This window comes from Sapajus apella, unplaced genomic scaffold (assembly GCF_009761245.1).
Source record: "Sapajus apella isolate SASKATOON/1434 unplaced genomic scaffold, GSC_monkey_1.0 scaffold4, whole genome shotgun sequence".
Taxonomy (NCBI): Eukaryota; Metazoa; Chordata; class Mammalia; order Primates; family Cebidae; genus Sapajus; species Sapajus apella.
The window spans coordinates 39,862,435-39,881,952 of NW_022436944.1; the positions used below are offsets into that span (position 1 = coordinate 39,862,435).

The 19,518-nt window shown below is 38.0% G+C and overlaps 1 protein-coding gene across 2 annotated transcripts in view; it reads left to right on the top strand.

The window, feature by feature from the left end:
• The window catches only part of KCNH8 (potassium voltage-gated channel subfamily H member 8), a 340,790-nt gene that overhangs the window by 117,067 nt on the left and 204,205 nt on the right, over positions 1-19,518 (top strand). The window contains exon 1 of one of the 2 annotated variants that reach the window (XM_032267473.1): positions 8,578-8,582. The exons of the other annotated variant lie outside the window; for it this stretch is intronic. The gene's annotated coding sequence lies outside the window, so the exon portion shown is untranslated. Of the gene's footprint in view, positions 1-8,577; positions 8,583-19,518 lie in introns of those variants that run through there. 2 annotated transcript variants of the gene reach the window in all.

A 19,518-nucleotide genomic window follows, 5' to 3' on the forward strand; every position in this document is an offset into this window, starting at 1 on the left:
TTTGTAATATAATTTTAAATCAGGAAGTAAGATGCTTACAACCTTTTTTTTTTTTTCCTTTAATCAGAATCATTTTGACTATTTCGGGTCTTTGGTAGTTCCATACAAATTTTAGTATTATTTTCTATTTTTGTGAATATGTCATTGAGATTTTAATAGGAATTGCATTGAATCTATACTTTGTGTTTGGCAGTATGGACATTTTAACAATATTAATTCTTCCAAGTTTATGAACATGACTGCATTTCCATTATTTGTCTCCTCTTCAGTGTCTTTCATCAGTGTCTTATAGTTTTCAGTGTAGAGATCTTTCTCATCCATTATTTTGCTTCTAACACTAAGAAGATATTCTTAATGAATTCTTTTACACTTAGTTATTCAATATGACTCTGGAAGATTTTTAGAATATTTGATTATATCATCTAGTTATTTCAGAAATGGAACTCAAAATAGGAAAATAGGCAATGATTTGAGTTGTAAAATTTCAGAGTATTCTCAAAATAGCAATTTTAAATGTGAAGCACATGTGACTTCCCCATTTGGCTGTTAAATAATGGGCTCGTAGCATTCATTGCATATGGAATGATTTCATGTAAGATATAAATTTCAGAGCAAAAGATGTCATGCACATCCATTTAATAAATGAACAACAGCAAGAATATGCTTTTAAATGGGATGTGTTATATCTAAATGGGTGTTTTTTGTGAATACCAGAGTTCCCAGCATGGACAATGTCTGTAGTTGGTTTAGACTTCACCACATCTAAAGAACCAGGAATTAATTTTATCAAGAGCTAGGGAAACCCGGCTTGAGATCACACAAAATATAAATATAGTTTATTCTAAGACTGAGTAAAACCTGGAGATAAAGGAAAGGTCATTCTGAGCAAAACAAAATCATCTTCTCACCTAGCCCTCCCATGGATTCAAACCAGAGTCCAAGCCAAGAGAAAGGCAATGCAACAGCAAGTGCAATGTTTTTTATAAAGATCTGCTCAGGCTGTTGAGAATGTTAAAGTCATTAGCACCATCCACATTAGGCTTATATAAAGGGTGGCCTTGGCAGCAACTGAAAGCAAAGTATCCAAGTGAGCCTGGAGGACAGTATAAAATTTAGATTCTTATTTCTTTGGAAGCCAAGAGGACTCGATTATAGAGACATTTCCTCTGAGTTTTCAAAGTATTTGTGAAGAACGTAAAGGGGACTTGGTTTCCTGAACGTAAGACCTAGTAATATTTTTCCTGTGTAATAGATATGACCATAGTTTTACTCACTGGGTTTTAGAGTCAAGGAAGCTCAAAACAGTTTATCTAGTATTCCGGTTATGACAAGCTACCTTAGAACCTAGCAACTTAAAATAACGATAACTACATCTTACAATTTTGTGGGTCAGGAATTTAAGTTGGCCTTCTTCTTCCATATGGAATTAGCAGAGGTTGGTGTTTGGTGGTGTCCAGTGGGGAAATGCACCTGCTTGGAAGGTGTAAGATGCTTTCACTCATGAATGGCATCTTGGAAGGCTGGAATCAGTTGAGACAGTCAACCAAAGTGCCTACAAATAGCCTCTTTAGCATGGTGGTTCTGGATAGTCACTAGTCTGGTAGTCTAGTGTTTAGTGAACCAGGCAGAAGCTGCAAGACTTTGTGACCTCATCTAGGAAGTTACATAGCATAACTACTGCCATACCATATTGAGTGGAACAGCCACAAGTCCACTCAGATTCATGGGAAGGCTACAAAATCTCACCTCTTGCTAAGAGTGGGTAAGAATTTGCAGCCGTGTTATATAGCTTCAATATCTAGTTTCATAGAAACACAGTTGGGGATTAGTGTGTGTGTGTAGCATCAGGCAAAAGAGCACTTGGTTCTAAAACTTGTAAAGTCTGCAGTTTTCCTAAAGTCTGTAGAGCCACCAAATAGTTACCATGCTTCCTTCAACTAAGTGTATTAGAAAAGTTGGGTCAGATTATTGCTACTATCCTCAGTTGCTTTCTCCAGCTTGATTCACCTGAGGCCTTACCTGAGACTTTGCATGCACTCAAATAGAAAGCATGCATTGTTCTTTGTGTTTTGGCAGAAGATTTTATAATGATTCTCCAATGTATCTTTTTAGTCTTAATGGGAGATTAATTTTTTATATTTGCCTCTTATGTCTTTCGCATTCAAGAGGTGAATCTCGGAAATGCATTTATGGAAGACGACTTCAAAGTCATGGTGGCAGGAAGGCAAAGGGTTTAGAAAGTACGTGCACTGAAGGTGGCACATGCAGCCTGTATGGAGAGTCTGCCTTGCAGTTTATCTTTCTGTTTGCATATAAGCTTTGCATTTGTAAATGTAGGCAGTCTTTTGGGTCGTCTTTACATCTATCTGAACAAGCTACTCTGAGAGAGAGCCTGTTCTTTTTCTATGGTCATGGTTAAAGCTGCATTGTTTAATCACGGAGCAGAGGTTTTATGTCAGTCCAGTTTTTGAAGTGCTCTTCACTGACCCGTGCTCTGCAGCCAGGATGATGAGAACAAAGTGAGATAAACGTGGGGATCAAGTCACAGTGCATTCATCTGCTTAGCTTAGCTTGTTCTGCTTAGATTTAGTGTTCACTGATACTTCCTAACTGGATTCCTCCATACTTTTACTTCTTCAAAGTCAGCCTTACCACCATCCTGACTTAGCACAGACAACTTCATAAAATAGAAACAGCTAACATTTACTGAGTGTTCACTATGGGCCAAGCTCTGTGCTCTGTTCTTTGCCTGTTTTGTTGCTTTGAATTAATCCTCTCATCAACTCTTTGAGGTATATCCTATTACTATCCTGTTTCACAGTTAAAGATACTGATTCACAGAGTGGGAGGGCTGGGATCCAAGTCCTGGTAATTCTGACTCCTGACCCCTTGTACTCTGAAATACCAAGTAATGCTCATGCGTCTGGCAAACCTAAGCTTTCTATCTAGGAAGCCTATGGCACTCCCTCACCTGCCCTTAGTCTATGACAGTGGATGGTGAGCATGTCAGGCACTATACATACCCCTTGGGGTGAGTGACTGACAAACTATCAAGGAAGGACTTGCTCACTAATAGCTAGAATCAGAAGGTTTTGGAGTAGAATCTCAGCTCTCTACCATTCAGTAGGTATGTATTCTAGTTCAATGAATTTGCTTGTTTGAGCCTCAGCTTGACCTTCTCTAAAATAGAGATCAAATATCATCCTTATAGATGTCTTATAAAGGGCCAAATGAGATAACCATTGTTCGGCACAGATTACGAGGAGCAGCACATAACATGCAGGGCCCATTGCAAAATGAAAGTACATATGCCTTTGTTAAAAAGTTGCTAAGAATTTCAAGATAGCACCAGCAGAACATTAAATGAAAGCATGGGGCTCTTCTGAGTGTGGGGATCTATGTGACTGAACAGACCACATGCCCATGAGGGTGGCCTTGAACATCATGGCCATTTAATGAATATTCTTTCCACCCCTGATATTCTTCCCACCAGAGGAACCTGCCTACTCCCATTTTCCACAGTGCTAGATCCTCAAAACCTCACATTGAGGAGCCTGGAATCCAATGCCTGCCCCTAGGCTAACTCTAAACCCTGGCCTGTGGTCTGATTTCCCCTTACGTTACTAGAAAGCCATGGGTATCTACCCGTCTTCAACAAGATCCCACAAAAGTTCTGTGAGGTCTTAGCCAAGAGGATCTATGTCTCTTGAGTTGGACAAGAATTATAAAATTAACAGAAAAAAGTTACATCATTTACACATGCTTAAAGTATACTAGCAACATGAAAAATTATATAATATTGACTGGCTACAATTACATTAAAATAGTTTTGCTTTATTTTTCAGTGATGAGCCTTTACTCTATGTTGTCCATCAAATTTACACAATCATTGGCACCAGAAATTCATCCTTCCTGACACTGCCTTAGGTCAGACCCTCACAATTTTGGTCCAGAGTTATAATAACTCATCTCAACCCATAGACAAACCTCCAGTTCTGCACCCTCAAATCTTTTCTCCTCACTGTCTCCCAAGTTGTCTTCCTGAAGTGTGTCCTGCAATCCCAGGCATGACTCTCCACAAAACACATGATACTGCCTTATGACAGAGCCTTCATGGGTTCCTCATTGCCTTTCAGGATAAATGAAAACTCTTCATTCTGGCATGTAAAGCCACTCATGAACTAATCCCAGTCTACAATCTCTTTAAGCTCATCCTTCCCCTTTTCCCATCTTCTCTGTTCCTTTCATTTCTCATTACTCCCACTTCAGCACATCCCAGAATTCAGGCTAATTATTTTATAGTTTTGTTTTTCAAAAATCTTCCATATCCTAACTTGCCTTGTGCCTTTGTACTTAGTGTTCCACCTGCCAGGAATGCTACTCTCCACTCCCCAATTTCATCCTCATATTAAGCTAATAAAACTATTGAGATTCAATTCAAGCCTGTCTCATCTGTGAGGCTTTCAACTGCGACTTTCTGTTTCACACAAAGCTTCCATGAGTCACAGTAGGCACCACCTTGTTTCATAACTTTCTCTTTATACATCTGTCTGATTCATTATGCATGTTTGGGGGTGACTTTGGTACCATATTAATCTTGTTATCTACAGTGCCTAGAATGTTCCTGATATATAGTAAATGCCATTTGCTGAATGGATGAATAAAAAGTTTTCTTGCTGTTTCAATTGAAGCCTTATACTGCTTCCATGTTAGAATAGACTTGAGATGTTGTATGAGTCTCTCTGTATTCTCACATAAACTCATTTTGCTTTTCTATTTCAATTTTATGGTTTACTTTCCTCCTAAGAGAGACCTTTGACCTAATCCTTCACTTTTCTTTCCATTTCTGAACATTAATTCTTTTGCTGGAATATTTTCTTTTTCTCTACTTAGAGAACATATTTAAATTCCCTGTCTTACACAGAGAGAGGGATTGGTGTTCTGGGATTTTCTGCTGCGTTGATAAATTAACATCTGTTTGTATGGGAAGCGACCAGATTGTTCTAAGGCACTTTAATTCAGGCATGTGGACTGGGGTCTGAAGGATTATTCATTGACATCTCTGCTCTGTGTCAGTCCTGTCTGTCATAGCTGCCTCTGGGAAGTTGGGCCAATAAAGGCACAAAGGAGGTAAACAAGAAAGGTAGCCAAGAGAGGTGAATGTCTCCCCTGAGCATGCTGGCAACAAAAGGCCAGGGAAAAGCACCTGAGAAGACAACCGCTGGAATGCAGATGATGCCAGCAACTTGCGCACAGCTCAGAAATCCATGTGCCTGATGATGGAGACCATGGGACCACTCTGAATGTGAAAAGAATAAGTATTTTGCTCTACCTAGAAACTTTGGTATGTAAATAGCTCTCACGGCTGAAAGAGCTCTCTAACAAGTAGTCTGATGTTGGCATTTGGCAACTTTACATGATGTTCAAAGGAATTCACATTTTCAGATGTATATTTGAGAAGAAAAATGTAGTGAAAATTATCCTATCATAGAAAGCATTTTTTTTTACCATTCCCAGTGTGTTAGGGTGGAAATAATCATGATCTTTGTGTGTGAAGACTAGAGTTTGGGTCCTTGCACAGTCACTAACATGCTGTATGTGATCTTAGCCAAGCCATTTAACCCAACAATATCTAATGTTGCCCATAAGAAACAAGCAGACATATTTAGCTCTTAAAAGCATTTATGAGAATCGGATGAAGAAAGTAAGCTATAGAAAATATGAAGAAGCACATTAATGCTTTTTGTATTGACTCTCAGGGTCTACGTTCATATCTACCAGAGGGAAGGCTTCTGTCTCTTATGAACTATATGATTTTGCCTTATTAACTTCAACTTCCTGAGTCGCAGTTTTCTCTTCTGTAATATGGCAATAACAATAATAGCATCTGTTTCATAGGCTTAAGTGAAGTGTAAAGTCCCTTGCACAGTTTGTGCGCTCAGTAAATGTTAAGTGTTACTCTTGTAACCAATCGTATTACTGACTTCATCTTAATAATTTAGTTGATTATCCGAACACAGAGTTTAGAGTACCTGTTATGTTTGGGTCAGGCCTTCTGTTTTGCACCTAAGAAAAAGGAAAACATGAACCTTGCCCTCCTGTACCTTATGGTCTATTAAGAGAGAAGGACTAATCAAATAATCACACAAACATATTTAGTTTGAAGGCAAGTTGCAGGCTGCTATGGTAGAGGATAATAAGGGGATCTGACCAAATATGGATTTCAAGAAAAGGTTCATCAAGGAAATGATAAGTGAGTTGACTTTTGAAGGATGAGTAAAAATTGACTATATGGAGGAAAGAATGAAAGCATTCTAGGCAAAGAGAGCCACATATGCAAAGGTCCCGGGAGAGACTGTCTTATTTGAGACATGGAGAGAAGGCCAGTGTAGCCGGAGGGCAGACAGCTATGTATCACATAGGAGAAGGAAGGTAGACTGAGTTAGATTACCTGGGACTTTGTCGACTATGCTCAGGCTATTGGGAGTCAACTTAGTGCAGTCAAAGTGTTTTAAGCGGGAAAGTCACATGATGAAAATTTCATTTAACAAAGATCATTTTTGCTGCCATGAGAGTAATCCACATAAAAGGCAGGTCCTACTCAAGAGTGTGATGTGAAGACCAACAGCATCAGTATACCCTGGAAATTACTAAGCCCTCCCCAGACCTACAAATCAAATCTGGGCCCAGCACTCTGTGCTCTCACAATCACTTCAGGTGATTCTGATGCTCACTAAAGGTTCAGAAGCCCTGGCTTGGTCTAGGATGTAGCCAATGGAGAGTGAAGAGTGAATGTATTTAAAACCAATTTCAGAGGTTTAGCTACTAGAATTGACAAGATTTGGCAATATCTTTAGTTTGGGGAATGAGAAAGAAGGAAGCATCAAGAATGACTCTAAATTGTACATCTAAATAAACCATCTAATCTGACTTTTTTTTTTTTTTTGAGACGGAGTTTCGCTCTTGTTACCCAGACTGGAGTGCAATGGCGCGATCTCGGCTCACCGCAACTTCCGCCTCCTGGGTTCAGGCAATTCTCCTGCCTCAGCCTCCTGAGTGGCTGGGATTACAGGCACGTGCCACCATGCCCAGCTAATTTTTTGTAGTTTTAGCAGAGACGGGGTTTCACCATGTTGACCAGGATGGTCTTGATCTCTTGACCTCGTGATCCACCCGCCTCGGCCTCCCAAAGTTAATCTGACTTTTTATACTCTGTTGTATGTATCTATATATATATATACTCTGTTGTATGTATAGATATATATGTTTTGAAATTAGAAAAGATGACCAACTAGGGTGTGGATTTTGGTTTACATGTGTTTATGCATGTACTAATTCAAGAGCACTGTTGATAAGATCTGAGAAGCATCATTATGAAAAAATGACTTCAGGTGAAAAAAGTAACTTATAACTTGGACCATCTCTACCATTGCCAGTACAAGCAGGTTGTCACTGGAGAGCTGATTTCCTCTATGATAAGGAGAACAATTTTTCTTGAAGTCTTTACTTGCCCAGAATTTCTCAATTTTGAGTCCCTTAAATTACCTTTTGAAACATCATGTTTATTTAAAAGTATATATATGTTATATATAATATAAAAATATATAAAATATATATATATAAATATAAAAATATATTTAAAAAATACTTTTTCAGAAATATACGAGGACTAAAACAGTAAAAGAAACCTTGTTAATAAGGCTACTAAGAAAATATACTGTTAAAAGAAAAAACATAAACTCAGAATGTGTTTTGAGGTTAAAAAAAGTCATTGACTGCCTAAGATTTTTACACTCTGTATAATGTCTATAAAGATTTTTTTAAAGTACCTATTTTTTTTCATACATATAAGAGATAGCCAGAGTGAACATTTCTCACATTTTTAACCTTCTAGTTGCTTTGGTCTGACTATAGACTCAGACCACAATCTCCATTTCACTTCTTTAGACTCCTGATTTACCTGTCTTTTGCTTTGTGATGCAGCTCAGAAAGCTCCTACTCAATACCATCATTCCCAAAGCAGCTTCTGTTCATGGATTTTGAAGTAAAAGCCTTGTCAGAGATCCCACTAGGTCACTGATGGCCAAGCCTATTTTTCTCTTCCTTTCCTTTCCTTTCTCCTTTCCTTTCCTTTCCTTTTTTTTTCTTTCCTTTTTGATACAGAGGTTCACTTTTGTTACCTAGGCTGGAGTGCAATGGCATGATCTCAGCTCACTGCAACCTCTGCGTCCTGAGTTCAAGCGATCCTCCTGCCTCAGCCTCCCAAGTAGCTGAGATTACAGGCATGTGCCACCATACCCAGCTAATGTTTGTATTTTTAGTAAAGATGGGGTTTCTCCATGTTGGTCAGGCTGATGTCAAACTCTCGACCACAGGTGATTGGCCTCCCAAAGTGCTGGGATTACAGGCGTGAGCCATCACTCCTGGACACCTATTTTTCAAGTAAAGGATAATTAAGTGTACACTAATTATCAAATTGGAAAGAAAATGACTAGCCTTTATTTAGGAAAATAGTGTTGTCTGATTGGATGATCTTTTACAAGACACCTCTATGACATAGTCTAGGCTCCTCAAGAAAAACTGTCTATATGATTTTTGCACCAACAAACAGTGCTTCTTAAATACTTTGGTAGTATACAGTCTTCTTAAATCTCCAAAGAATCAAGAATTAACTCCTAGTGTCCAGTAATCTTTAGGCTTCTACATCAGTATTGGCAAATTATGACCTGTATCTGGCAGGATGCCTGTTTTTGTAAATGAAGTTTTACTGGTAAACAGCCATGCTCAGTTTTTAATGTATTGTCTATTCACCAACAGCAAAGTTGAGTAGTTGAGAGAGAGACCATATGAGCTGTAAAGCCAAAAATATTTACCTTCTGGTCCTCTATAGAACAAGTTTGCTGACCTTTGAAGATGAATAACCAAATCTGTTAGGTTGCATATCCAGTTAGAACCCTCACAATTTAGAAGAATTATAAATTTTCACTTCTTGGCAGCAAATCACACTGCCATGTGTGTACCTATGCAACAATCTTGCATGTTCTTCACATGTACCCCAAAACCTAAAATGCAATTTTAAAAAATGAGATGTATTTCTGTTGTAGGAAAACGCCTATAATCATATGGGAAAATATTTTGCACAAATTTATTTTTTCACAAAAAGATTTCTTAGAGCAGGTGTCTGCTGAGTAATGCAAGGATATGCTTATTGGCCCTGATACCTCACCTGAGTAGTCTGAGTACCATGATGCCTATCTGGTCACCAGGTTTTGGCTTCAAGTTCTGGTGAGGTGTCCCTTTTATTTTAGGAGAGAAACAGTAAGTTGAGGAAGATGTCTGTTTTGCCTCACATGTCTGCCAAGTTGTGACTCAGGGCAATCTGGCACAGTGTTCACAAGTCTTCGTTAAGAGTTTAGTTTGCACAATGGATGAAATGTTCAGTATGTTTGTTGTCTGCATATTCTTGGAAAGTGCCAAATTGCCACCTAAAACTGTAATCATATATTTATATGCTGAAGAATTGTCATGAAATCCTTAACCATTTCTTTTTACTTCTTTTCTTATTTCTAAATTCTCATCTCAGTATTTCTGCTTTCTTACATAGAATGTATTTTTCATTCATTTCACAGTATTTGTCTAACATTTTAAACACAAATTCTAATTCTGAAACTAACTTCTTAAAAAGGACTTGATCAATGTTGAATTTGTTACATGTCCTAGCTTATGTTATCAATAAAATAACAGCAATACATAGAAGCATAATTTTACCTTTTTAAGATATCAAAAATAGATTGTTCACTCCTGTGATAATTATTCCTTTGGTAAATTCTTTAACATATGTTGAAATGCAGTATGTTTTGGCAGAAAGCTTGTGAAACTGAGAGTCATATGATTTGAGGTCTAGTTCTAAGTCTTCTAACAATTAACATTTTTGACCTCAGTTTACTGAACCACTCTGAACTCATGATTTTTAGCTTTACAATAAATAGTTCCATCTCATCATCTCTACAATTCTTTTTAACTCGAGCAATCTGAAATGACTTTGTACATTGCAACTTAATATTATATTAGATGTTCAAAGAAACACTGAATTCTTCATTTTTAAAGTGTATGTATGATATGTTTCCTTCATTTAAAAAATGAAATGTTTTATACGTACACAAAAGAAAGATTATTGCAACAAATATCCACTTTATACCACCACCTAACTTTAAGATGTATTAAAACTAAACCATATTTGTCCATGATTATTTTTGATATAACTATTTAAAATGCATATAATACTTCAAAGCTAGCTCTTAAACCTGGCCTCCTCAAAGCATTTAACCGTGAAAATTAGCCATATACCCAGTATGCAGATGTAGTATGAACAGGTGAAAAATTATACCTGAGAATATTCAGCAAGTAAATGGCAAAGTAAATGACTGTTATTTCCAGTCTTAGAAGATAAATCCAGTGACTTGACCACATGCAACACCATTCAAATCCTGTACGTTCCTGTTACATCTTGATTCTTCTTTTCTTAAGATACAATTTTGTATTTAGTGTTTTTTAGAAGAAACACAAATTGGTTCTAATTATCTTAAGCAAAAATAATAATTTACTGAGGATTGGAGCCAAGATGGCCAAATAGACACAACTCCGGTGCACAATACACAATGAGAGAGATGCAGAAATCCACAGATCTCCTAGCTCCAACCAAGGTACCAGGTGCATTTCAACTGGTCTGGTCCGACAGTGAGCAAAACCGAGGCAGGGCAGACCAAGGCGGGGAGGGGTGCCACTTCATCCAAAAAGTGCATCTGACTGGTGAGTCAGAGGATCCCTCTCTGGTATTCCCGTCCAGATACAGCGCTTCCCCCAAAGCCTCAGCAATACACAGAACAGGGGATCTTTGCCAGTCAAGTGCCAGGAATTATAAGTGCAGAGTTGAATAATAATCCAGGTCAGTGCCCCTGATTGGTGCACAGATCTAAGGAAATGCATAAGCCATAAACCAGCCAGGAGAGCCTGTAGATCCTATTGCCCCCTTTCCCTACCTGGAGAAAGAGGGAGCTGAAGGTGGGAGGGCAGACGCAGCAGCTGGTAGAGTCCCTACCCTCCCCTACAAACCCCAGAGGGCTGAAGCACTAATTCTCGCGGGCTGTGCAGCCAGTGCCACAGTCTGAGCTGAACCCTGAATGATTCAGCCCTGTGGAGGAAGGACATAGTGCACCATTAAAGGGGTGGGACTAGGCCTCAGGTTTTAACAAAAAACACAGGAAAATCCATGAAGATGGGGAAAAAACAGCGCAAAAAAGACGAACCATCAAAGACCAAAACACCTCTTCTCCTTCAAGAGATCACAACTCCTCAACAACACAGGAACACAACATGACCGAGAAAGAGTGCAATGCATTGACAGAAACAGGCTTCAGAAGGTGGATAATAACAAACTTTTCTGAGCTAAAGGAACATGTTCTAACACAATGCAAAGAAACCAAAACCTTGAAAAATGTTTAGACGAAATGCTAACTAGAATAACCAGCTTAGAGAAGAACATAAACGACTTGATGGAGTTGAAAAACACAGCATGAGAACTACATGAAGCAAACACAAGTTTTAACAGCCAAATCGATCAAGCAGAAGAAAGGATAACAGAGATTGAAGACCAACTCAATGAAATAAAAAGAGAAGGCAAGACGAGTTGCAATTTTTGCTGATAAAATAGATGTTAAGCAACAAAGATCAAAAGAAGCAAAGAAGGATATTACATAATAAAAGGATCAATGTGGCCGGGCGCGGTGGCTCAAGCCTGTAATCCCAGCACTTTGGGAGGCCGAGGCGGGTGGATCACGAGGTCAAGAGATCGAGACCATCCTGGTCAACACGGTGAAACCCCGTCTCTACTAAAAATACAAAAAATTAGCTGGGCATGGTGGTGCGTGCCTGTAATCCCAGCTACTCAGGAGGCTGAGGCAGGAGAATTGCCTGAACCCGGGAGGCGGAGGTTGCAGTGAGCCGAGATCGCGCCATTGCACTCCAGCCTGGGTAACATGAGTGAAACTCTGTCTCAAAAAAAAAAAAATAAATAAATAAATAAAAGGATCAATGTAACAAGAAGAGCTAAAGATACTAGATACATACGCACCCAATACAGGAATACCCAGATATATAAGACTTATCAAGAGACTTGGACTTCCACACAATAATAGTGGGAGACTTCAACATCAATATTAGACAGATCACTGAGACAGAAAGTTAACATCGATATCCAAGACTTGAACTCAAATCCAGAACAAGTAGACTTAATTAACATTTATAGAACTCTCCACTTTAAATACACAAAATATACACTCTTATCAGTACCATATCACACCTATTTATAGGTTTAAATGAAATATTGGTTGGCTGCTTGTTAATTATTTTCTTCCCTCATTTTTTTTATGTCTCTATTATTAAACACAATTAAGGCATACCCATTTTTAGACTGCATTCTACCCCGGGCAATAAAGCAACACCCCTGTTCTCTCTCCCTCTTCCTCTTCCTCTTTCTTCCTCTCCTTCATTCTTTTTTTTTCTTTTTCTTTTTTTTTTATTCTTTCTCTTTCTTTCTTTCTCTCTTTCTTAAAAAAAAAAAAAAAGAAAGAAACTTTGAGGAGCTTTACACTCAACACTCCTTCAGCCCTCTTCCACTGGTGCCTGGCATGGTGTTCACAGGTCACCTTTCTTGGTGGGTGCCAGAGCCTTTGTGCTTGGGGTCCTCTTTCTGCCTCAAGACTTTCCATGTATCGCCCAGCTTCTTGATTCAGAAGCTCAGTTTACCCCAGTTCATGATGCAGACCCATGTCACGTAATAAAAAAGCTCCTCCAGCTGGCTGCAGTGGCTCATGCCTATAATTCCAGAAAAAAAAAAAAAATAAGAGAGAGAGAGAATCCTCCCTAACTCATTTTATGAGACCAACATCATCCTGATATCAAAACCAAGCAAAGACTCAACTAAAAAAGAAAACTTCAGGCCAATATCCATGATGAACATCAACGCAAAAATCTTCAATAAAATACTGGCAAACCGAATGCAACAGCACACCAAAAAGCTTATTGATCACAATCAAGTAGGCTTTATCCCAGGGATGCAATGCTGGCTCAACATTTGCAAGTCCATAAATGTAATCCATCACATAAACAGAACCAAAGACAAAAACCACATGATTATCTCAATAGATGCAGAGAAGGCCTTTGACAAAATTCAATAGACCTTCATGCTAAAAGTTGTCAATAAACTAGGTGTCGACAGAATGTATCATAAAATGATAAAAGCTATATATGACAAACCTACAGCCAATATCATACTGAACAGGCAAAAGCTGGAAGAATTCCCTTTGAAATCAGGCACTAGAAAAGGATGCACTCTGTCACCACTCCTATTCAATATAGTATTGGAAGTTCTAGCCAGAGCAATCAGGCAAGAAAAAGAAATAAAGGGTATTCGATTAGGAAAGGAGGAAGTCAAATTGTCTCTATTTGCAGATGACATGATTGTATATTTAGAAGACCGCATTGTCTCAGCACAAAATCTTCTCAAACTGTTAAGCAGCTTCGGCAAAGTCTCAGGATACAACATCAATGTGCAGAAATCACAAGCATTCCTATATACCAATAACAGACAAACAGCCAAATCAAGAGCAAACTCCCATTCACAATTGCTACAAAGAGAATAAAATACCTAGGAATACAACTAACAAAGGATGTAAAGGACCTCTTCAAGGAGAACTACAAACCACTGCTCAACGAAATAAGAGAGGACATAACAGATGGAAAAACATCCCATGCTCATGGTTAGGAAGAATCAATATTGTGAAAATGGCCATACTGCCCAAAGTAATTTATAGATTCAACACTATCCCCATCAAGCTACCAATGACCTTCTTCACAGAACTGGGGAAAAAAACACTTTAAACTTCATATGGAATCACAAGAGAGCCCGCATAGCCAAAACAATCCTCAGCAAAAAGAACAAAGCCAGAGGCATCACACTGCCAGACTTCAAACTATACTACAAGCTACAGTAATCAAAACAGCATGGTACTGGTACCAAAACAGAGACATAGACCAACAGAACAGAACGGAGGCCTCAGAAGCAACACCACACATCTGCAACCATGTGATCTTCGAAAAACCTGAAAAAATAAGCAATGGGGAAAGGACTCCATGTTTAATAAATGGTATTGGGAAAACTGGCTAGCAATGTGCAGAAAGCAGAAACTGGACCCCTTCCTGTCACTTTATACTAAAATTAACTCCAGATGGATTAAAGATTTAAACATAAAACCTAACACCATAAAATCACTAGAAGAAAATGTAGGCAAAATCATCCAGGACGTTGGCATAGGCAAGGACTTCATGACTAAAACACCAAAAACAATGGCAACAAAAGCCAAGATAGACAAATGGGATCTAATTAAAATTCAGAGCTTCTGTACAGCAAAAGAAACCATCATTAGAATGAACTGGCAACCAACAGAATGGGAAAAAAATTTTGCAGTCTACTCATCTGACAAAGGGCTAATAACCAGAATCTACAGAGAACTAAAACAGATATACAAGAAAAAAACAACCCCATTCAAAAGTGGGCGAAGGATATGAAGAGACACTTTTCAAAAGAAGACGTATATGAGGCCAACAAACATGATAAAAAATGCTCATTATCACTGGTCATTAGAGAAGTGCAAATCAAAAGATTTGCACATTGAGATATCACCTCACACCAGTTAGAATGGTGATCATTAAAAAATCTGGAGACAACAGATGCTGGAGAGGATGTGGAGAAATAGGAACACTCTTACACAATTGGTGGGAGTGTAAACTAGTTCAACCACTGTGGAAGACAATGTGGCGATTTCTTAATGACCTATAAATAGAAATCCCATTTGACCTAGCAATCTCATTACTGGGTATATACCCAAAGAACTATAAATCGTTCTACTATAAAGACACATGCACACGTATGTTCATTGCAGCCCTGTTTACAATAGCAAAGACCTGGAACCAACCCAAATGCCCATCAGTGATAGACTGGACAAAGAAAATGTGGCACATACACACCATGGAATACTATGCAGCCGTAAGAAACGATGAGTTCGTTCCCTTTGTAGGGACTTGGATGATTCTGGAAACCATCATTCTCAGCAAACTGACACAAGAACAGAAAAGCAAACACTCCATGTTCTCACTCATAAGTGCATGTTGAACAATGAGAACACATGGACTCAAGGAGAGGAGCATTACACACTGGGGACAGTTGGGGGGGCTAGGAGAGGGACAGCAGGGGTAGGAAAGGTGAGGAGGGATAACATGGGAAGAAATGCCGGATATAGTATGCACCTATGCAACAACCCTACATGACCTGCACATGTACCCCAGAACATAAAGTAAAAGAAAAAAAAATAATAATAATAATTTACTGAAAAACATATGGCATAACATCGAATCAAATAAATTAATGAGAATCTAAGCCTTGAAAAAGACAAAAAGTAATAGGGTTCTATAAGGCCTAGGTAGCAAGAATGATTGGAAATGTTTTTCAGGCTTCATTATTGAATGAACATAATTCCTTAATTTTTGACCTTGGATTCATGAAATCAAGATTAAAATTAACAGAAGAGAAAGACTGATTGTTTCCTTTTAGACGATTTGCCCATTCCTTCAGTGAGGGTTTGCAGAGCACTGGATGGTTCTACCAAGTCTGCGTGCAGATAGGAGGTTTGGTCCCCAGTAAAATTTGGAGGTGCAACAAGAGAAGGGGACACAGATGATATTCTGCCAAAAATATAAGAGGTAAAATATACTGATTGTGTCAACTCAGAATGTGCCTCTCTTATCTCTGGTTACAGGAGAGTATTTGGCTGGTGGCTCTAGCTGTGTTCCTCTGAAATGCGTCACCAGATTGGCCAAAGTTTTCATGGGCTGCTTCCAGCCAATGACTGAGTGAGGCAGGGTTGCTAGACAGGTCTGCTCCTGGGAAATGAGGAACTGCTTAGAACTGTGCTGCAATCTAGACACTTCCTTTCATTCAGTTTTTCTTCCCTCTTCTCTCCTTCACTTGACATCAAAACTGCATCATGGTCTTCTCATAGTTTGCTTCTAAGAAGACCTGGACTAACACACAAATAGCTCATTAATATTCAAAAGCAACATTAAGTAGCATTTTCATGAATAATTCTTTAAGAACGTCATGCCACAATTCTACACCCTCTTCTTTCACACTTTCCTACATTTCTCCTTTTACCCTGCTCTCCTTTTCTATTTTCTTATAGCATTTAAGACCTTCTAATAAACTATATAATTTACTAATACAGTGCATTTATAATTTTTTTTTCACTTCAATTAAAATATAAGTCCTTTCAGGGATAAGACAAAGTCCATTCTGTTTTGCTCACTGATGTATCCAAAGAGTTAACAAGAGTGCCTGCCATTGCAGGCACTCAATACATATCCACTGAATGAATGAATAACTTTATGTCCAAATGCTTGCAATGTAATTTCCAAATGTTTTCTTTTGGATCCTAAACTAGATAATCCCAGAGTCCCAGATCCTCATAACAATGCTGAGTTCATATAGACATTATGTTTATTGGCACCAACAATTATTCTCATTGCTCTGCAAAGGACATAGATTCCTCCAACTAAAGCCTTGTGCAATTAGAGAGGGTTAACTTAATCCTCCAATTCTCATTTAAAGCAAGTTCTTTCTCACTGAACAATTGCAAGTTTGAAGAAATTTTAAATTGCTTTTCTTAAAGTATCAAGAGAGTGAGTTTGTTTCAGTGCCTTGTTCTTAGAAAGAGGTGGCTTAGAAGTAGCAGTCATAAAACCAAACCTGTCAGATCAGACATTTTTCTGCTCACTACCAATTGTCCATCACATCTGGCCTTCTTTTCTCCAAAAGATCATTGAAAAGATAGAGTCGTGACTCAGACGTTGATTGGGGCTCAATTCTCTTTGTTATTTCCAGTTTTAGAAGATGAATCCAGAGGATGTTGCTATGCATCCTACACAGAGCTGCCATGGTATACAGAAAACTATTTCTAAAGCTCCCTAAGAGCAAGAAGCAGAAACATACTGGGAGGCAGAGGCATGCAGAAGCTTTGTGACTGAAGTCAGAATATGGTGCCACGTGCATTAGCAACCTAAGTAATTACACTTAGATATTGTAATCACAAAGCTTTTATAAGTACATTTTCTCTATCTCAACCTGGGACTGGCAGCTGCACCAGTGGTGTTTTTCTGATCCTATTCTCACTGGATACTCAAGCAAATTTAAAAATTAACACCACATATACCTTAACAAAGGATTTTTTCAGTCTTAAACTAAATAGCTGAATCTTGTTGTAAATAGTGGTTCTACTCTTATTCTTGGTTTAAGAGTGAAATTCTTTTTATTATAAAAAGGCTTTACTGCACCTTTTTCTCTTAAAATAGGATTTTTTTAAAAAGCATATGTATAATCATGTCCTATAGGATGTGTCGAAATAGAATTAAATTGACTTGAAACTTAATATTTAAAACATTGTCCATGGAAGAGGATCATTCCCAGAATATTACATTAATAGTAAAGCAAAATTAGAAAATCAAAACCCAGACTTGTGTTTAAACTCAACTTGTGTTTAAATTTAAATTCAAGTTTAAATTTAAATTAATTTAAATTAAATTTACAGGACTGTCATGTGACCTGAAAAAAATACTACACATCTCAATCTCTACAATTCTAAAATATAGTTCAGTGCAGTAAAATGTTGATCAGGTTGATCAGTGGGAAATTTAGATATAATACATGCAAGACACGTTGCACAATGTTGGCACGTAATACACTCTTAATAGTTACTATGTTAGCACATAATACACACTCAATCTCACTAGGTCTTTGCTGTGTGTGTTATTTTCAGGGCCTCTTGATCTCTGTTTCTCATTGGACTATACTCAATTTTTCCATTTCCTCCTATAAAACTGTAACTGCTAAATTTGTGTTTAACTGTACATGAAAAATACTTTCAATTGTAGGTAAGAATTATCTGTGTTTACCATGGGTTTTCTTAAAGCAAGTATTAGTTCTGCTGGTCAATAACCCCAGTTAATTTGTTGAACAAGGATACTGGACATATTGACTAAATCATGTCTGGGGGATATTTTTGTGCCTGAAGTTTCCAGGCTCCTCTTGTTCCTAATTATTTGAGATTCCTGAGAAGTGGATATACATACACCTGGGAAATGAATAAAGTACTTTTATTTAAGGAGAAAGGTAACTTGGATCAAAATGAAAAGAGGATAAAAACTTGGCATGTTTTCATCATTTTAAGCATAACTTGATTTTCCTTCCCTTCCTTTCCTTTCCCTTCCCTTCTCTTCCATTCCTTCCCTCCTCTCTCTCTGTCAGATATTCTGACTTAACACTTCTTTCAAAAGTTTGAAATGGAAGTATCCATTAGAACTTGTATTTCAAATTATCAAGAATATATATAAAAAAATTTTCCCTAGAAATATGACCTCATCATTCTTATTGCTCCAGTTTTGAACTCGTTACATCTCCACCCCACATCACTGGAGTTGACAGAATCCCACTATGTATTTCTTCATGCTTATTCTGAAAAACTTGAAAATAAAGATCCTGTGAAGAAAAGGACATTAAACAATAATTCACAATCTACCATTGTGGATTTTATGTGTATTCTGCCAGTCTTTTTTTCAATTCAATGTTGTATGTGTATTCTGCCCGTCTTTTTTTAACACAAAAAGAAATTTGAAACACAATGTGTTTTATTTTTCATTAAGCATTGACATGAAGGGTGTCCTTAGCCACCACCCAGTTCAGGGAGCTCTACAGCTGTCTCTCAGTTCATCTCCTGTCTACTCCATGCTTGTCTGCCCTGTTACACAAGGGATCAGGGCCCCAGTACCATTTACTTTGCCTCACTAGTATCCTGGAGCATTTGGAGGAACGGTATTGACCCAACGTAAATTCAGTGAAGACTGAGCAAAGACTTACAGTCTATATGGACTGCACTGTAGATAGATGGTCCCTGGAAGAAATGTTCACTGCAGATAAGGTGAAGCCTTTACCTGGTATTTTCTAAAGAACCATTCCTTTCATCTGTTAGGATAATACAAACATCAGGAAGAGCTGGTGAGGGTGCTGTAGACACTTATTTCACTTATTTGCGAAGCAGCTCTGGGTATCCTAGGGAACTTCTACTTCCTTTGTAAAATGACAGGTTTTTAAAATTTATCTCTTTGCACGTCCATCACACTCCTGTATTTTCTATTCCCTTGAAATACACCTTCCATATTGATTAATATCTGGAATGTTGTGCTGATTTGAACAAACAGTGAAAAGCCCTCAGGTATTTTTCATCAGGATCCTGTATTTTCCAAGCTTGTTGACAGCAGCATGGGAGGAAGACTAGAGACAGAAAGAATACTTTGGAAAAGTGGGCAAGAGATGACTGAAACCAGAACAAAACAGTAGCAAATATAAAGAAGAGG